Raw genomic sequence first — 18,819 nt, 5'->3', positions numbered from 1 at the left:
TAAACTAGTTTAAATAGATGGATGTGCTGAAAAACCTGGACAGTGAAGAGAGGAAGAAGGGATAAAAAAAGATCACCTGGAAGAAAGCAAGGTGGCCTCCTCTTCTTCCCAGGGCCCTGTAGGTCTTATTCACAGATCCATTTTGGATTTAGGTATGCAAATGTCTCTTCCTAAATTGTACCTTCCTAAATTGTAATTTCTTCACCCTAAACCATGTCACAACCCAGTTAATCAGTGCCCATGCCACTAGCAAGAGATACCATTCAAGTAGTCAACTAAGGGTTAAAAAGAAATCCTTGCTAAAAACTCCTGAAACAAAATCCTGGCGGAGAGCTGTACATAATTTATGCCCAAGTCACAAACAAGAAACGAAACTTAAGACTGGTCAGGGTGAAAAGGGATAGCCCTGCCATAAATCCCTGCAATTGGTCAAGAAATAAGCGTAAGCCCCTCATCATAACCTCATACGTAACAGGCAAAAAACCTAACCCACTACCTTGTAACCTGATAGCAACCTGAGGGTACAAAGAACTGCTGCTTGCCAGAAAATTAAAGATTCCACATAACGGTTCATCATTGGGTATCTCCGTCAGACACCTCTGTCTATAAATAGTTTAGCAGTTTCCGCCCAAGTCGGAGAACCCTGGAGAAACCTCTGAGGAGAGACCTGAGTCCATCACCAGAGTAGATTGACGGTCTGATCAGCTGTCAATACTCCCCGTCATCGTTAATTTTGACATAGTAAAGCCCTGCAGGCACGATAGCACGTTTTCGGCGCCACGTCCATCATTGCTTGGCTGTAACCCATACGTTTGACTGTAATCGATGCAAGTGTAACAGATCAAAGGCTCAGCCTGCGTCGCACGTCACTATCTGGGCGATGTAAGTAAACAATCTCCTGTAACCAACATGCGTCTGTGCCTGGTTAATTTCACCCCATCCATCACTACCCGCCTGTCAGGTGAAAGTTTTACTGCTCCGGTGGGGGGGGGGGGGGGTGAGAAAGCAGCTGCCGTCGCTGCTCTGATCTCCAACAAACCACAGGCAAGAGATATCAATATTTTCATCCATACCCTCTGCACATGATCCATAAAGAGTAACTTCTGTCTATTCCAACTACTTTACATTTTTCATACAAGCTAGAAACATCACTCACTAATCACTATCAATGTCAATCAGTAACCCTTCCAGCCAGTTTTCTGTTTTGGCTCTGTCATCTCTACAAGTAAAAAGCTCACTTGTTCCCCAATATAAATTAGACAACTTACACATTTTTACCCATCATTCACAGAGAAGAGAGGGAAGCCAATATTATGCAGATGAGAAATAACTTTAATTAATTGTTTGATTTTAAAAAAATTATGTATAACCCACATCTATCTACATCACATGGACAGTGCATGATGTCTTGGGACATGGGCAGTGTTCTGTTGAACAAATTTTCTGACATTCATGTATCTATTTAAAATTACAACATTCTCATAATGCTCTTCTTTAATGATAAGCATTTTCAGCAACTTAACTACGAAGGTTTGGGGGGTGACAGGGGCACTAGCCCTGGTCACCAAATTACGCAGTGCTCAATAACAGCAGCTGCCATTGGTGCTGGTCTCACACTGCTGCTGTTGTTGCTACTACCAGCACCAGTGCTCCAGCTGGTGCAAGTGTACTGCCACTATTCATGATGCAAAACTGCCCAGCTACACTTCTGTGTATTTCCAGCATTAATCCTACCTTACTTTATTTATGAGAATTGGAATTTTAAATCCAACTTCTGTCTAAAGCTTGGCTGAAGGTTTGGCCCAGTTTTTGTTCCACCTAATGCAGATCTCTGCTTCATCATGCCATGCAATGATCTCCACTGTATTACGCTTTAATCTTATTGCTGTCATTTCTCTCTGTCTGAATATTTTATGTTGCCACCTGGAGGTGCATTATCTGACTAGAGACCACACCAGATCAGCTGGGCTGATATCCTTTGGAAAACTGTGCTATAGACAGGGCTGTCCCTAAGGGGGAGGGGCGAATCGGGTTGACCGCTCTGGGCCCCACGCTTTGGGGGGCCCTGCAGTCAGCGCTGCATAGGTCCTGCCGTGGCTGTCATGTGCCGCTGCTGCTGAGCGCTGCCGGCTCTAGCTGCTTGCCCCCCTACCCCACCACTGGGTCCTGCACAGGCTGGTATGCCTCGGGTCCCGCACACCCCTAGGGACAGCTCTGGCTATAGATAGATTCTTTGGCTGGGACCCTCAGAACTTCTGTCTTTCTTCCTGGGCTTTGTGATCTACCTTATCTCAGGAGATTATAGATTGAAATTCAGCCTCTGATGTATTTAGGGGTTGATTGCTTTGATACACTTTGCTTTTCTGTCCGTCCTCTTCTCTACTGTCTTCTTAAGTTTGCAATTCATCTCACAAGGAAATAAATAGGGGCAGACCCCTATATCTTCACAGTCCATTTGCAGGATCTGAATCTGCTTAAGTTCTTCATGTCATCTTTTTTCATCCCAGCCACTCCTGGACACAAAAAGAAGAGTCATACATTTGAATCTCCTTCCCTACCATGCCTACTAGAATCAGAATTTCAGAGCTTTGCCAAAAATAAACTATGCTCTGCACCAAATACTTGCAACCTGGCATTCGTGAAATGGTAATTAAGACAGCTATGTGTTCGTTTTTGTATTCATTTTCACACGTTTGCTTTGTGAGCAGCCAAACTGTATCAGTTAGTCTTTTTTTGTTTTTCGTCTGGCTATCCTAGGGTACAGTATGTGCAGTGCAACATGGCACTTATGATTTTTTTTGCTCCAGTAATCTTTTTTCATTCCAGTTTTTTATTCCTATACAGATCTCATGCCTTATTCTAATCAAGAACAAAATAAAAGTATTTATATTTATGCACCTCCATCCATGCACCACTAACTAACAATGGGTTATTTAATCACTCTGAACTGTTTCTATAACCTTATTACATTTAGCAGAGTGGCACAAAGCAGCTGGAAGGGGCAAAGAACTGCCCCGAGATATTTGCAACATTTTTCTCTATGGCATCCGCCTAGCATCTTACTTACTCAGTTGGCAGGCTCTGTGCATTGAACAGCCATCTGTCAATAACCAAAAAGCAATGCCTATATTGGGTCATTGACATTTAGTCTCCAAGGGACTAGATGCAAATATTGCACTTCCTTTCCCACAACACGCTATAGAAGAATATGGCACCTGAGAATAATTAGAGAAGCAATCCTTCCTTTGAAGTTTAGGGCCTTATTTACATGAGCCAGAGATCAGTATAGACTGCTTTCAAATCAGAATTGACACCTGTCCACCCACTTGCCCAAAACCAAATGACTACACCAGGGGCAAAGCAGTAGGGAATCAGGATCTTAATTTTTTTTAAACTTCACATGTTTTCTCCATGCTGCATGAGGTTTTTTTCAAGCTCCTTAAAATTCAAGAAATCTATCACATTCCATCTGCTCAAACCTTAGCAGAACTATTCTTCAACTTGGGTAGAGGAAGCTATGTTTATTTGTTAGGCAGTGAGAAGTTAATCACTTTTTCTGTCATTATGCTGTCATTGAAATAAGTTAAAATCATTACAAAATGAGTAATTCAGAAGTAATTTGCTTTTCTGTTAGAAAATTATTTGTTTAAAAAACTCTTCATTAAGTCAGTTTAAGTACATCCCAAAGACCTCGCTAATTCCAAATGAGATTTTGTCTAATTGGTTTTTGCTTTGCTATTAACTTGTTCAGCAGAGCTTTCTCCTCTTCTGGTTTAAGATGACACTGTCTTAGATTTTACACTGCCTCTTCAGTGAACATAGGGGCAATACTTTCCAACTGGCCAAAATAACAACATAAGCAAATCACTCTGCTGGGTAGAAAATCCCTGTGGAATGGCTTAGGACAAAGCTCTGCAAAGGAAAATATCTGAAGACCAAAAGTGCCACTAAAGAAAATGTCCTTTGGCTCTCTTGACCAAACATATGCTAAAATCTCGCTCCCTGTCTCTGAGCATCTTAAGACAGCCCTCTATGATTGCAAAGAAAGCCCACTTGGGACCTAAGTGCTCTTATTACTTAGGCTGACCAAGGCCCAAGAAGAATCCTTTGTAGAACTGAACCTAACTATCCTCTTCTTTCTTCTGGATCAGAGCTGTTCTGGCCCAGTGTGAGATTTGAAGTAGCTTTCAAAATCAACAGATCACATTTGGTATTAAAGAAAATGTCACTCTGTTGTATAATGTTGCAAAACTAGGGCATAATGTGCTTTTTTTTACATATTTCCGCACCAAAGCAAAGATGCATGATGTATTCTAGAACATCTAAGTAAGATTTTAAGGTCATGGAGATACTGCTTAAAACCAAGTATATCCCTTGTGTAAATAAAGCAGAACTGACTCAGAGCAGAATCAAGCAAGACATTAAGAGAAATCTTTCCACCTGCAATATTAAACATTACTGCCAAAGTTTTATTTGACAGAGACAAAAGTGACCTTTTTCCAGTAATGCAAAGCACCTATAATGCTTATGACCACAGAGAGATGTTGTTGCATGAAGTGTTTGAAAAAGAAGACTTCTTCTTTTGAGATGTAGTAAATAAACCTAGCACACTCATTTCTAAGTGGGTATCAATTTAAAGATTCATTTGACTGTCTAGAGTCTACACATTCTGCATGGAACAGTTCTCCTGATTTTAATATATATATATATATAGCATATGCTATTGCCACAACAAACACTATTCAAAAGAGACTTATTTGCACCCTGTCTGCAGTCTGCAGCAATAGCAGACAGTCTAAAGACTGAAACAAGACTGAACTATATTCTTCCCTCTAGAAGTGGTTCCTGTAAGTTAGGGATGTCTAGCTGGTGGCCCAAGAAGACCTGCAGGCTCCTCCTATTCACAGCGCCTCCCACTGCTCCTGCTGCTGCTGTGGCTGGCATCTCTGAGTTTCCCTTCAGCTTCTACTTCTTGCCCCCATCCCTAGGTGTAGGACAGCGCAGCAGGAGGGAAAGCCGGGGGGGGGGGGGCTGCTCTGCATAACAGAAGGTCCTGGGAGCCTGTGGCCCACAGAGCACATGGACCCTGGCTGCTTAGAAGTTAGGATGACTTACAGCAAGGCTGTCTAAGAGTCTAATTGATAGGCAATGCTGCTTGCAGAGCTTCTGCCTGTGCTACAGAATAATATAATCATAAAGTTGGAAGCAAGCTCAAGGGTGACCTAGTCCAACCCCAATCCTATAAGCTGTTTTAGCTCTTTCACTGTACTCACATTGCACATGGAATGTGCCAAGCATTACACCATTGTTCCTTCTAATACTTTGCACACTGCTTTTTAACAAGCAAGTAAACATTTTTGTCATGTTACTGGCACTTTTGCAGAGTGTACAGCTTCAAAAAGCGCCCGTGTTAAAAGAAACAGCTTTCTATCAATCCACCACTTTCAACACACCTGCCCCTGTGGATTTATGAGAAAGCTCTGTAGCACATTATCTAGTATTGCTAATTACAAACTAAGCTCAGGAGACATGAATCAAAACTTCCCAGCAGTGATTTTCAATAACATCATTAAAAGATTTTTTGACAAGGCTTAGTCACTGCAGGTTGTAGCAAGGGGTAAAGTGAATTTTCCCTAATGAATAGAAATCAGGACCTTAACTTTAAATGAACAGTACTGACTAGCCTGTGACCTTTGTTATATATGTACACTTCTGTGGCATCAGTTCATTGAAGTCAGTTTGGATTACAAGTTAAAAGTCCAGTCCTGTTCCTGTTGTAGTTCATGGCCAAACTCCCATTCACTTCAGTGATGTAAAAAGCAAACTCTGAATTCTTCTGAAAGACATCCTAATCTCAGTTTGCCTACTTACAGGATTTTTCATACATTAATAAAACTTGAGCAAACTTCCTCTGCCATAGACTTTTTATTAACATGAAAAATGGCTCCAATTACTTGGGTGAAAGGTATTATAAAACTGCACTGTTCTGAAAGCATTTTGATCTACCGTCTTTCTGCTAGTTAGTGGGTGAATCCTAGGCTAGCTACATCCTTTACCATCCATAATCAAAATGTTTGCATGGCTGTCATACAGAGAATGACTCACACCTCTACAGTTCCATTCCCAGCTCTCTGCTGTTGTATGGGTACACCCATAAAAATGACCTGTGCCTTCACTAAATGAGAGCCACTCTAACAGTGTGAAGTCACACGCTTCTCAGTGTGGTTTGCTCAGAGTTGAAAGGCCTAAACATTCTTTTTTAAAAAAACTGTTCACATTGCAAGTCAGTTACCATGATTTAGTCATTGTGGAAGATGATGAGCTGACAGCCCTGGGGGTGGGGGAAGAGACTAGAACCACATTTGGGAGCTTGCCCGAACTGTCCCTGATCCAGAAAGATGTGTTCTCCAGTTTCATGACCACTGTAATCCAATCCTTATCCTTGCAGTCAGACTCCCAAAGGTGTTTGTTAATGTAAATCATGGTGGTGTGACAAAGTCTATGGAGACTGGAATCCTGCAAGCTGACCCACACAGGCAGACCTGGAGGTCAGTGTGACTGTTTGTGGTTCTGAGGCACTGGTTGGCAGAATCAGGTTGCAGGACACAAGTTTAGGATGAGATTACATGTGAGAGTTAGCAGGTGCTAATTCTAAGGACCATTAGTCTGTGTTGAGGTTAACTAGTATTAACGATCAGTCACATGTTGGGGTTAATAACCTCTCTAATGTGCGCTGCTCAGACCTGATGAGGACTGGTGTTGCTAGGGGCTGCAAGTCTGCTTCCCCAAATTGCCCCATTACCCCCCCATCACCTCCCAGATACCCCCTCCACCCCATGATCAGCCCTTCCACCCTTCTGATTGGCTTCTCCACCCCTGGATTGCTGCTTTGCCATCATATCCTAATCAGCCTGAAAGTAGCTGTGGTGGCAGCTTGGCAGGGGGGCAGTCCTCCCTCCATACCTGCTCCTGGGCTCCTTGCAGCCCATGCCATCTCTGTGCACCCAGATTCAGCGCTCACTGGGCCCTACAGCTGTCTGGTAGCTCTTTGCCTCCCCTGCCTCCTCTCCCCTACTTCTTCAGTTTTAGAGCCTGGCAGGGGCTAGATTTGGGTGTGCAGGGTCAGTCTGGTCTGGAAGGACCCCAAGAGCAGTAAGGAAGGGGAACCCCCAACAAGCACCTCCACCACCCTTGGATTGGTGCAGCATGGCAGTGATCTGAGAGTAAGTGGCCAACGGGGGACAGAGAGGGCAATTGGGGTAGCAGAGAGAGATCTGGGGGTGGAGAGGGTGATTTGGAAGACAAAGGGGACAGCAACCCGGCAGCTTCCTACCTATCCACCCACCCATTCCTCCCTCCACTCTCCTCCTTCCTTTTCCCTACTCCAATCTTGCCCCCCTCCCACTCTGCTGCCCCCTTTACCCCTTTCTCTCCCTCCCCACTCACCTGTTGCCCAGCTGTTTCCAGCTGCCAGTCTGAGGCCATAGAGTGCTGGATGATAGCTAGTCCACCTGCAAGCAATGCTTCTGCAAATTGGTGGTTTTATCTCAGGTGAACACCCAGAAATTAACTGAACTAAAACTAGGTAGCATAGCTCAAAAATAATCCCTGTCCAAAGTGGCATAACTTTAAGGTGCCTAAGGGGCACTTAGCACTAGTTAATGAGCCTTACTGTGTGATCATTCAAGTTTTAAGAGATCTTAACATGATCTAATTGTAATGTGTAATCTCACCCCAAGATAACAGAGGATAGTTAAGAATTAGTAATAATTCTGCCTTCCGTTTTACAACTGTGGTCAGGGGCAGGGTCATAAGCATAAACATTTTTGTCTCTCAGAAATCAGGAAGCATGGAGCTTTGTTACATCATCATCTTTTCTGGAAAACTAAATGCCAATAAAATGTAATACTGGCCATGTCCAAAATGTGAAACTAATGCAAGCAAAAATTACAGTCTAGGATTAGGGTCACAATGCACTTGATTTGTTGCTTTTTTCCATGTACTAAAACATACAGTATTTACTGACTTGCTCTGAAATACCTTATTAAAATGCTATTGAAAAAACTTCCTGGCACTAAAGATCTACAGCTAGATTTTTCCCTTTAACTTCCATACAATTGCATGTGTGAGAGAGAAGGGAAGAATTCAGCCTTCTGAAGCTGAAGCCCATATTTAGAATCAGTCTAGGGTGTGTTCTTTTCTTGCTTTTAGTTAGCTGCTCCTTCCCTCCAGCTACTGCAGCTATTTGTTTGTAAGTTACTTTAAATCTCTGCCTTTTTATAAGGCACTTCACTTTTGACAGCACTGCTTTCTAAATTTAGTAAAGGGGAAAAACAGATTGTTTGCTGGTCTTGCTTCTTACTATTCTTCTGTTGCAAAATACCCTCCATAAGTTCCTGTCTATCGCCTTTTGTAAATAACATCTGCTTTTTAAATGTTTCCTGTATGCTAATTACTTCAGACTGTTTGTAAAAGTACTGTACTTATTTAGAAATACACAAATCAAATTGCTAATGAATTGTAATGAAATTTCGCTCTCACTCTGCATTTCCATCAATTTCTACAGTTAGAGCTTGGGAATATATATATATTTTCCCGTGAATAGTAAATTCACTGAAAAAAAACCCCAGTTTCATTTATCCCAAAGCTATTGGTAAACTTTGGTTGATTTTGCCAAATATTTGACTTGCAAACCCCCACCCCAACAACCACTTTCAGAGCTATATTTGTTGTGAGGTTACCACTTTTCATTTCCATGGGATGACCTATGTTCAGTTCCCCCCTCTGCCATCTCTTCTGCCTCTCAGGAGCATGTCTCAGCCACCTGGAAAATCATTCCCACTCACTCGCTTTATGTCTCAGTGACTGCTAAGTGTGTTATGCAATATGCAGCAAGAGGACTGAGAACACCCTCATCCAGAATGATGTGTTCTGAGCTGGAAGACCACAATTCAAGACCTTTCACTGCCTGGTTTAGGTCAAAAACTTAGATCAGATTTAGATTTAGGTCTGTCCAGCTGGTGACCTGCAGAAGGATAATTTGTGGCCCTTGAGCTCCCACCCAACCACTGGTCCGTCCTCCAGGGAGCACTTATTTATTCACGAGAGAGACTTAGGGCCCTACCTCAAAATGCCCTGACGCCTGGTAGTGGTGATCCCTTCCTGAGAGATGGGAGATGTGGATACAAATTCCCTCACACAGATGAAAGAATTGATCCAGGGTGTCCCACATAGTCAGGGAGTGCTTCTGGGTAAAAGGGAGGTCACAACACCATCTCTTTTGTCAGGTTTGTGAAAATACCTTTTGGCCCCTTGGTTCCATATACAGGGGGTTTATGGAAAGTGTTGCATTGCACAAAACGTGTTGACCAAAACAATTTTTTGGATCCTCATTTTTTTTTTTTGAGGAAATCTGAAAAATAAAACTAAATTAAATGCACCCCCTTTTTTGGTGGTTCCATCTGCGAGCAGAAACTTCCAAATAACACCTGCTTTTCAAACACATGTTAATTCAGTCTTTACATGGGCAGGTGCTTATGAGGAAGTGCTGTAGAACTGAACTGAATGTTATCTCTCTTGTCTCAATCAGACCTACTAGGTGCAAACAGAATAAAATCCAAACTAGTATATGTATATATACATGCATACACACGCACGCATGCACATACACATATACGTTTCAAAGGCCAACTTCACAAAGCTGAAAAAAAATGATGAGCTGAATCAGCTGGTAGAAAGTTCATAATCAGAAAATGTGAATGATGATTGGAAATGTTTTACACCATCTTATCAAAAGCTTCTAAAGCCACAATTTCAGAATAGGAAAATAGGAATGGGCAAAAAAAAAAAAAAAGCCTCTCTTAGAGAGGAGGTAAAAGCAGTATAATAAATTAGAAAGTAGGAAATGAATAAGGTTGGTAAGAGAAGTAAAAGGACACAAGGAGAAATCTATGGCTAGCAGAATTAAGGAATAATAGAAGATTTTTTAAGTCTTTTAATGATATTAAAAGTGTATTAAAAAGGCACACAATTTGCAAGGGATAAAAAAGGAAGCAAATACATATATGAGTTCTATGGTAGGCAACCATCGATCCTCTGGATTATGGTGTATATGTAGCAGTCTAGTCAGATGCCTGATGAATCCATTTGTGGCTGACAAGGCCAATTCTACAGGGATATGGCTTGTTACAAGTTTCACAGATCCTTACGTTGTCTGAGTCGGAGTCCAAATTTATGGCATGCTGCTTTCTTCTTTCTCACTTTGCTTCCATCTTCTGAGTCAAAGCTGTTTCATGTTTAGCTCCATCCAGCGCCAGATGTTCCCTCCAGATCAGATGGGATTCTGCTCTTCCCAGCTTTCTACACTGATGTTGAATGACTCCATATCATTTTTGCACACATTCTGGTATTGCCATACAGAGCTACCCCACTTCCTAGAGCTATCTTGAATCTATAGATACATCACAAATAACGGGAAGCATCATAAAGAAGGGGAAGACAAGATATAGATTCATTACAAAATGGAGGAGAAGAGCAAATCATGCACGACTGAAAGGGTACTACAGTTGGTCGGAGCTGGCAGGTCACAAATCAATTTTACTTTGGCTATGCCCCCCAGGCTCTAATCTCAACCCTAGATATTGCATGCTTTGTGTTAGCATCTGTGCCTCCTGAGGGTTCACTAAAAATCCTGTACGCTCGATGATACTTAGCACTATGCTGATCCGATCCAAACACTCTTCCCTCGACAAGCCTGTTACCAATATATCGTTGACCTATGATATGACGTACTCTTGGTCCCTCTCAGGCAGCTGCTCCCACATCTTGGAGACATCTCGGTGGCAGTGTGATGGACTGTTGTGGAAGCCCTGAGTTTAGACCCAAACGTAAAATGCAAACTTATACCATGAGTCAGGGTGGAGGGGTATGGCGAAGAAAGCATTTGATAGGTCCAAGAGCGTAAACCAAGTAGCTCCATGTGCAATACTTGCTAGTCCCTCTGGGTACTTTTCCACAATTGGAGCAAAGGCTGGAGTGCTCTTATTGAGCTGGCGATAATCTATCGTGAGACTCCAGATTGTGCCATCCCCTTTCAATACAGGCCGTATTGGGCTATTCATAGTGCTGCGCATTTCCACTAACACTTGTTGTTCGACCAAAGCGTCTATGGTCACTTTAATACTGCCTTCCGCTTCTCTTGGGAATTTATATTGTCTCTGTGGGCATGGATCTTTGCCCTGGACCTTGATGCAAGCATCAATCTTTCCACATTGTAATGGATGTGTGGCCCATACCTGTTGAGTCCTTGAGGCCATCTCTCTTATATCCTCTTCAAGGGAAGGGTTAATTGCTCAGCAGCTTTCACTGCAGCACACCTGTGTCATTCTCAATACCCTCTTTGGGAAATTTACAATTATTCCTCATAGTGACATTAAGTCACTGCCTAATATTCTGGTGTCATTTAATTCAAATAAACCAAAGCAAAAATTTCCAATTGTAGAGCCAATTTGTATAATCTTATTTGCAGTGAACCCCACCCTTTGTTTTGACCCATCAAATCCCTCTAGGATGGGGGTCTGCACTGGTTCCCACCCTGCAAATGGCTCTTTCTCTATACTCACAAGACTGTGAGTGGCACCAGCGTTAACTAACATTTCTTGTGAGTGTGTCGCAGCGCTTCCCTTAAAGTGTCTCTACAATTAACTAGAACCAAAGGATGTCTCCATTTATCATAAGTCATCAGTACCTGGTCATATTCTGGTGTTTGGAGAACCGGAAGCACTGGGCAGTCTCAGTCTGAACCAAGACCAGCTACTGGAGGTGGCAGGAGTAGCCCTTTATCTCCTGTACCAGTAGTGTCCTGTTTCTTATAATCCATTAATAACTCTAGCAACCTCAAAGTGGGCAGCCCATGGATAACCTCCCTGCTAGTATGTTTTAGGGGCTCTTTCCATATTGAATCCCTAAATTCCATGCATGGGGAACAATACTCTCTGTCTGTATGGCTTACCTGCTTTGTCTTGGCTGTTGGCAGGGGCTTCTGCTGTCTTGTCCTTATTCTGTGCTCAGTTGAACTGCGTGACTCCATTACTCTGCTTCATAGTGCTGGCACGCGTTCATCCTCTGAGTATCACTCACTTGCTGTCTCGCTGTTGAACCTAACAAATCTCGTTTGCTTCCTCTTTAAGTTTTCTTCCCCCACACTATGGCTTCCCTGTGAGATTGAGGCTACCTTTGCTTTCTTGACTTCATAAACCCTATTGACCTCGAGTTCATACCGTTGTCTCACAGCAGGGCACAACACTTACGGTGGCGGTGGGCAAATATCTAGTCAACATACAGATGCATATACAATCTCTGCCAGCAAGTTTCAAATACTTCTAATACATCATGCCAGTCCTCTGTGTGTGGTGACCCCTCCTCAGGTCAATCTGTCCCCTTGACTGCCACACTGGAGCACGCCTCTCTGAACACTCCAAAAGTAACCCTTTCACTGCCCACCCAGGGACACCAATCTGAAAGGTGCGGGCCTCAATTGCCCTAACACCAAGACTTTATATGACAAAAGGGGCAGAGGGTTGTTAGGCCTCCTACAAAGCCTGGGTTCCTTTCATCTGTGAATCTGTGGTTGGTGGATTTAGGGTCACAGATCGACATAAAGCTGCTGCCTGCCCATGGCCAACCTCTACAAATCAAATGGAGACTGATTAAAGTTAACCATAAACTTTTATTGGAAGGTATCAAGAAGGCAATTATTAAACATGTACTATATATATACACAACACATCAGCAGAGAACACTGGCATCAACATCAACAGAAATAGCAATGCTCATAACAACTCTGCCAAGGGGCAGTATGGTAAAGCACCAGGCCTGCACCGTAAATTCAGTCACAGCAATGATGCGCACTTACAAAGGCTCCAAATCCGTTCCCTTAAGGGTACTTGGATTGGAGATGAGGGAGCAGGTGATACTTTACCCGCCAAATAATGGTCCTCTATGATGTTGTCCTCATCAGGTAAGTATCCAGGTGAGTATTGTTCACTGTAACAGAGTCCCAGCTGCAACTCTGTTACTAAGAGGGGTTGACAGCTGAGGATAATTGACACCCAGCAGGGAAAAGGCACGCCATACCCTCTGAAGCCAATGAGGCTCAGGAAGGAGGGATAAGAAGGGGAGAAGACCCGGGAGAAGCCCCCTTCAGGCACCTACAAATTGAGAGAAGCAGGTGAGGAGCCCTGCGGTGAGAGATTCCAAGGAAGGCCCAGAGGCAGGGGCTCACTCTCACAGACAGCGATGGGATTACGAGATCAACCCACCCCTCTTGTCGCTACATATCTGAAAAACCCAGCTTCTGCAGTGAGTCACAGGGAACGGAGCAGTGGCATGATGAAAAGCCGTGGCTCTGGGCCAAGACGTGGTGGGGTTGCCCGAGAGAAAAGGGGGCAGGGGAACACCTGACCCAGCCCTGAAGAAACGGGACCCCGATCCCTCACCGGAGGATGAGAGAGTGGGGAGAAAAAAGAAAAAAGGATAGCGAAAGAACTGCACTCCTCACACGGGCACAAGACGTGGCCAGGGAATCCCGGTGTTGGCGTTAATCAGCCACTAATGAAGCAATTAGCGGCTGATTACTGAGACAACACATAGTACTTACTGTCCAAGTCATACTGCGGGGATCCGCCGAAATACACAAGGGGTCTCCGTGGCGGGTCCAATGAACTGCCCCTTCCGCCCGGCATTCCTAGAAGGAGTAAGACCTGACTAAGAATAATAAAGCACCAGTATCAGACACTGATCTAGCATGGTCCTTCCCACGGGTACCTGCATGGTTAACATCTCCTCCCTCCCCAATTTTGTTTAAAGATCAGAAGTCATGGCAGGCAAGAATCTTGGGGTTAGGGGTTACCCGACTCGGACACACTGACATTCACCATACACAATACCCAGCCAGGATGCCTAATCCACTCTCTCTCAATATCACCCTCAGTACCACACCAAATACACACCCACAACTCACCCACACATCACACATCACTAATACTCTTCACATACCTTACACTTGAGCCACTACACACCTCAAGTAAAATTGACACACACACGCGAGCGTGCGCACACACTCTGACAGGATTTCTGTATGTACTGCCTTCAATCACTCCACCTGTCAGTCACTTTCCTCAACCGATCACTTTGTTATGCACATGACACTCCAGGTGTTTCACCTGACACCTAGGTTTTCCACCTGGCACTCTAGCGGTCCATGGTCATCTCTGCTCATGTCTCACTGTTGCGAGTGGGTCAGATGTCATCACTGAGGTGAGGTGTTCATGGGTTCCTGAACACTCTTGCCTCTAGTCCTACTGCACATGTCCATGGAGGGGTCTGAGCCAAGGTCTGTTTTCCCAACATGATGAGAAGGCTGAAGTACTTACTGCTTTCTTTACTTCAGTTCTTCATAAGGTTAATTGTGATAAGATAAAGAACAAAATTAATTTTAATAAGATGAAAGGAGTGCAGATCAGAATAGGAAAAGACCAGTCAGAAGGGTCAGCTGAGTTTCAGCTTAAAGAATGAGCCAAAACAACCTCCAAATTCTTAGTTCCATAATTATCTACAAGAACTCATGGACAGGGGAGGTCCCAGGGGGATAGAGAAGAGGGAAAAAACAGGACTTGGAGGGGATTACTGATTGGCCAGTCTCGCTTCAGTTCCCAGAACAAATTCATAAACCATTTATGAGCACCTAAAATATAGTAAAGTGATATAAAACAGACAACAGATTTGTCAAGAACTGATCATGTCAAACCAATTAAATTTTCTGCTTTGACAGGGTAACAGGCCTAATGAACAAGGGGACAGTAGTAGATGGGTTATATCTTGACATCAGTAAAGCTTTTGACAGTCACAAAAGGGTGGATGAAATCACTATGACCTGGATGCACTCAGAAAAATGCATTCCCACTATAACATCATCACAGTAGTTATTCAGTTGCTTGAGGGGGTCTGTCTTGGTCACAGTTCTATTCAATATTTGTATTATTGACTTGGCTGATGAGAGTGTGCTTATAAAAATTGTGGATGACATCTCACTAGGAGAGCTTCCAAGTACAGTGGAGGATTGAATGAGAATTCAAAATTATCTTGATAAATTGAAGAAATGGTCCAATTTCAACAAGGTGAAATTCAATAAAGGAAAGTGCAAAGCACTGCCTTTCTATATAGTCTCCAGGTAAGGCCTTACTAACAATGAACAGAGCAAATAATGATCTCCCAAGTCTTATATGGGACACTCCTGTTAATACATCCCAGAATGAGATTTGACTCTTTTGAAACAGCATCACAGCATTGACTCTTGCTCAGTTTGTTATCTGCAGATCCTTTTCTTTCAGACTTCTTTCTGCCTAGCCAGTTAGTCCCCATTTTATACATTTGATTCCTTCCTCCCAAGAGTAGTACTTACCACTTTCCCTTAAAATATTTCAACTTTCTCTCTTGGTAAGGATTGAGAGCTAGTTCTTAATTGAATTTTTTACTACCTTGGACATATCTGGGCATGTCCAGATGACTACAGATGTTTGGTTCCCCAGGGACAACTAGCAGCGGGACACCTTGTGCCACTGCTAGCTGTCCCTGGGGAATGCCCATAGCATACACCCTCTGGTGCATGGCAGGTTACCCCAGGTGGGGCAGGAGAGGCTGGAGGCAGCACAGTTGCTGGTCTCAGCAGCTTTACCTAGGATTTGGGGGGCCGGGGAAGCTGCAGCTGTGTTACTCCTGCAGCTTGGAGCCTTGATGGTAGCTGGAGTATGGCTCCGTATGGCCAGGCTCCAGTTTTGGGCAGTATGCGCTGTCCCCACGTGCGTTGCTCTAGTTTTTTTCTGTGTAGGTCTTTTTGACCCCTGGATCTCCAGGGGTCACCCCCACCCACCCCGCAAGGTAGCAGCATGGAAAATGCCTGAATGTGCAGTATGTGGCACCGCAGACAGGTCTGTGGTGCCACATAGAGCACAGCAGCACTTGTTTGGATGCGGCCTCTGAGGGTAAAGTTTGGCTCTGAGCAAGACCTGCAAGTTAGGATCTAACTGCAGGGAAATAATCTGTTCTCCCTTTCTTGTTTCTAGGATGTGTTGTTTTGTCTCACTCTCCTGGCTTTTCACCTTTAGGTAGCCACACAACTCTCCTCTGAGATGAGCTTCTCTTTTCTCATCTCCATTAATCACATTTACTGTAACATTTTTACTACTTAGCCTTTATACAATGCTTGTCTAACAGCTAAATAGAGTCATTAGTGCAGTTCGGAAGATGTGCGGGTAGACAGTGTATCTTTCTGTATAGGCTCAGTTCAGGTTGCCTTTGTCCAAGCATCTTGGGTGAAAGACCAGGTGTGCCTACACAAGAGTCAGTGTAAAAGTACACCTCGAGTTGCCTGGTGCATTAGCCCATGGGGCCAAGGTAATACACACAAGGTAATATACACATAACACCACTGCTTAGCTAGCACAGGTTTGGGAAACTAGGTCAAAGGTATGGCCATTTCCGACTCTCCTGACCACCTGCTGATCTTCAAAGTCATCTGTAAAGGAAATATTGCTGAGAAGGCTCCCTGAAACCCCAGAGCTATTCTTTCTGCATCTGGTGCACACATAAAATGGCTCCCTGAACCCTCTATGGACTTCTACAGATCCATTCCTCTTTCTGAGCAAACCAGTAACAACTAACCCAAGATTTAGCCCATAGGTTAAGTGCTGCATGTATTTACAGTGCTACATAAATGATTAATAATAATGCCTTTTCTTTTTAGTTAAAGAAAGAATTCAGTATTTGTGTACACTGTGGTGTATTAAATAGTAGTAATGGATCTCAGTTACACAAAAGACCACTAATAAAATCCTCTATTGGCTATGCTTGCGTTGAGAGTTAATTCATGAGATTAATTCCTGTTCCCACAGGGCTGCTGAGACCTTCACTGGCATTTTCCCATGAAGCAAGCAATGTTGCTGTTACCCAAAAAACCTTTTTTTTTGGGGGGGGGGGGGGGGGGGACCCTCATCTCAAATTACATTTTTCATCATCACATCCTCCTCTGCCTGAGATACTGTAATTAGGGAGACTAATTGAAGAAAAAAGTATGTACCAGTATTGTGCTAGCTAAAAGTTATAGTTCTCCTTCTTAGGCAATCTACCCTAAAAATTTAAGCTGCTTTTCTCCTCAGCCCCACGGCCTTTCCTTTTTTTCCTACACTTTCACTTTGAATTTCCTTGTGAATCATTTACCTCTTCTGTTGCAAGTTTTAGTGCATACTCCCTGCTCTGTCTCTAGTCTCTCTGATATTTTCCTCTGCCTAAAAGCTTTTATTCTCAGAACTTTCTGAAAAGCCTCATGTACTGATGATGACCAAGTTTTGATTGAATGATAGTCTGTTTGCTGAGCTTTTCAGCATGTGATTTTTATTATAGTGGTATATATCAACCCAGCAATGACAGCTGAAGTTGTTTTAATTGACTTATGTTTTCATTCTACATTAACAAAATCAGTTATGCTGTGTGTGTGTGCGTGTGTGTGTACACACATGTATATGCATGCATATGTATAACAACAATATAATTTTCCAATAACAGCTGAAATCCTTAGTCATAAATATATGGCAATATACTGCTTTCATTTTTCATGTCACTAACTCTGTTTGCCTGAACTGCTTTCAATTTTTTAAACTGTTTTCTCCAGAGTTCATTAGCTACATCTAAGATATCTCCTGAAGTATCTAAATTGAAGTGTGAAATCTCATCAGGATCCAGGAAATCTGTCTAGATGCACAATGTAATAATGAAACTTAACATCTGCTTAACTAATAGAAACAGGCAGGCTTAGTGCAAGATGAGGCTCCATTCTAATTGAACTTTACACTTCTGTGAAGGCCTAATACTTCATGCCATAGCATGATTCTTACATTACAGCTCCAGTGACACTTGGGAAATTCACCTTATCTTGTGCAGATGTAGAAGGATATGTATGGAGCAAAAGTGGATAAGATAAGGAACTCTGGGAAGTGTGCTCACTGGAGGTTCAGAAGGGTTTCTGGCCATGGTGGATGTGGCTGGGCACTGTTGGTGCCTGCCACTTTAAGGGCCTAAAGCCAGCAGCCGGCAGGTGCCTGATGAGGGCAGCCATTTTGGATCCAGGGCTGCCCATATAAACAGGGCATTCTGCTGCTGGAAGGCCAGGCAATAACACTGCCTGGCTGCAGGTATCAACTAGAAGTAAGGGCAGGAGCTGTAGGGGATGGTCAGGAGGCTCCTGGTCCTGGGCATGACCTAAAACTGCACCCTGCCAGGAGTGGGTGGCCTGGTGGGGCTCTCAGTGGTGTGGGAGTCCCCAGGAAATGCCAGGCCAGTTACCACCCCAGTGAAAGGCAGGTTGGGGCACCTTAACCCCAGCTCCCCCCTTTGGGTAGGTCAGGTGCAATGGAGATAGAGGGGGCCAGGTACAGCTACGGCCACCTGAGCCCACCCAAGGAGGGAAACCCTGAGTAGAAGGCTGAGGACCCAGTACTCTGAGTATAGACTCTGAGTGTTACCCCGAAAGGGGCCTGAGTGTGCTTAGACCTGGTTGGGTAATTGGCTGGCCATTACGCCAGTGAGGGTCATGGGAGAGGCCCAACAGACGGTACGTCTGCCACCCGAGGAATTGACTAGCTAAGCCTATGGCCAAAGGGTGCCCGCTCCAAGAGGGAGCAAGGTGGCATAAGTTGTCGACATGAGAGAGAGAGAGAGAGACCCTGTGAGAGAGGGTGGAGTGAGTGAGGCCCAAGTGAGAGGTGG

General features: G+C 43.7%; 1 long non-coding RNA gene across 2 annotated transcripts; it reads right to left on the bottom strand.

Annotated features, from left to right (window-relative positions):
• Positions 1-1,339: 1,339 nt before the first annotated feature.
• Positions 1,340-15,182, bottom strand: LOC132250836 (uncharacterized). Of its 2 annotated transcripts, none has more exons than XR_009462488.1 (3): positions 14,223-15,182; positions 13,658-13,744; positions 1,340-2,513 (listed from the first exon to the last, which is right to left on the bottom strand). It is a non-coding gene; the product is annotated as an uncharacterized LOC132250836 (long non-coding RNA). The 2 variants fall into 2 exon arrangements; XR_009462487.1 differs by lacking the exon at positions 1,340-2,513 and adding an exon at positions 12,739-13,208.
• Between the last annotated feature and the right edge of the window lie 3,637 nt (positions 15,183-18,819).

The sequence above is a fragment of the Alligator mississippiensis genome, chromosome 5 (genome assembly GCF_030867095.1).
Source record: "Alligator mississippiensis isolate rAllMis1 chromosome 5, rAllMis1, whole genome shotgun sequence".
NCBI lineage: Eukaryota > Metazoa > Chordata > Crocodylia > Alligatoridae > Alligator > Alligator mississippiensis.
Note: the sequence above shows the minus strand (reverse complement) of the source record. Positions and strands in the feature narration are given on the sequence as shown.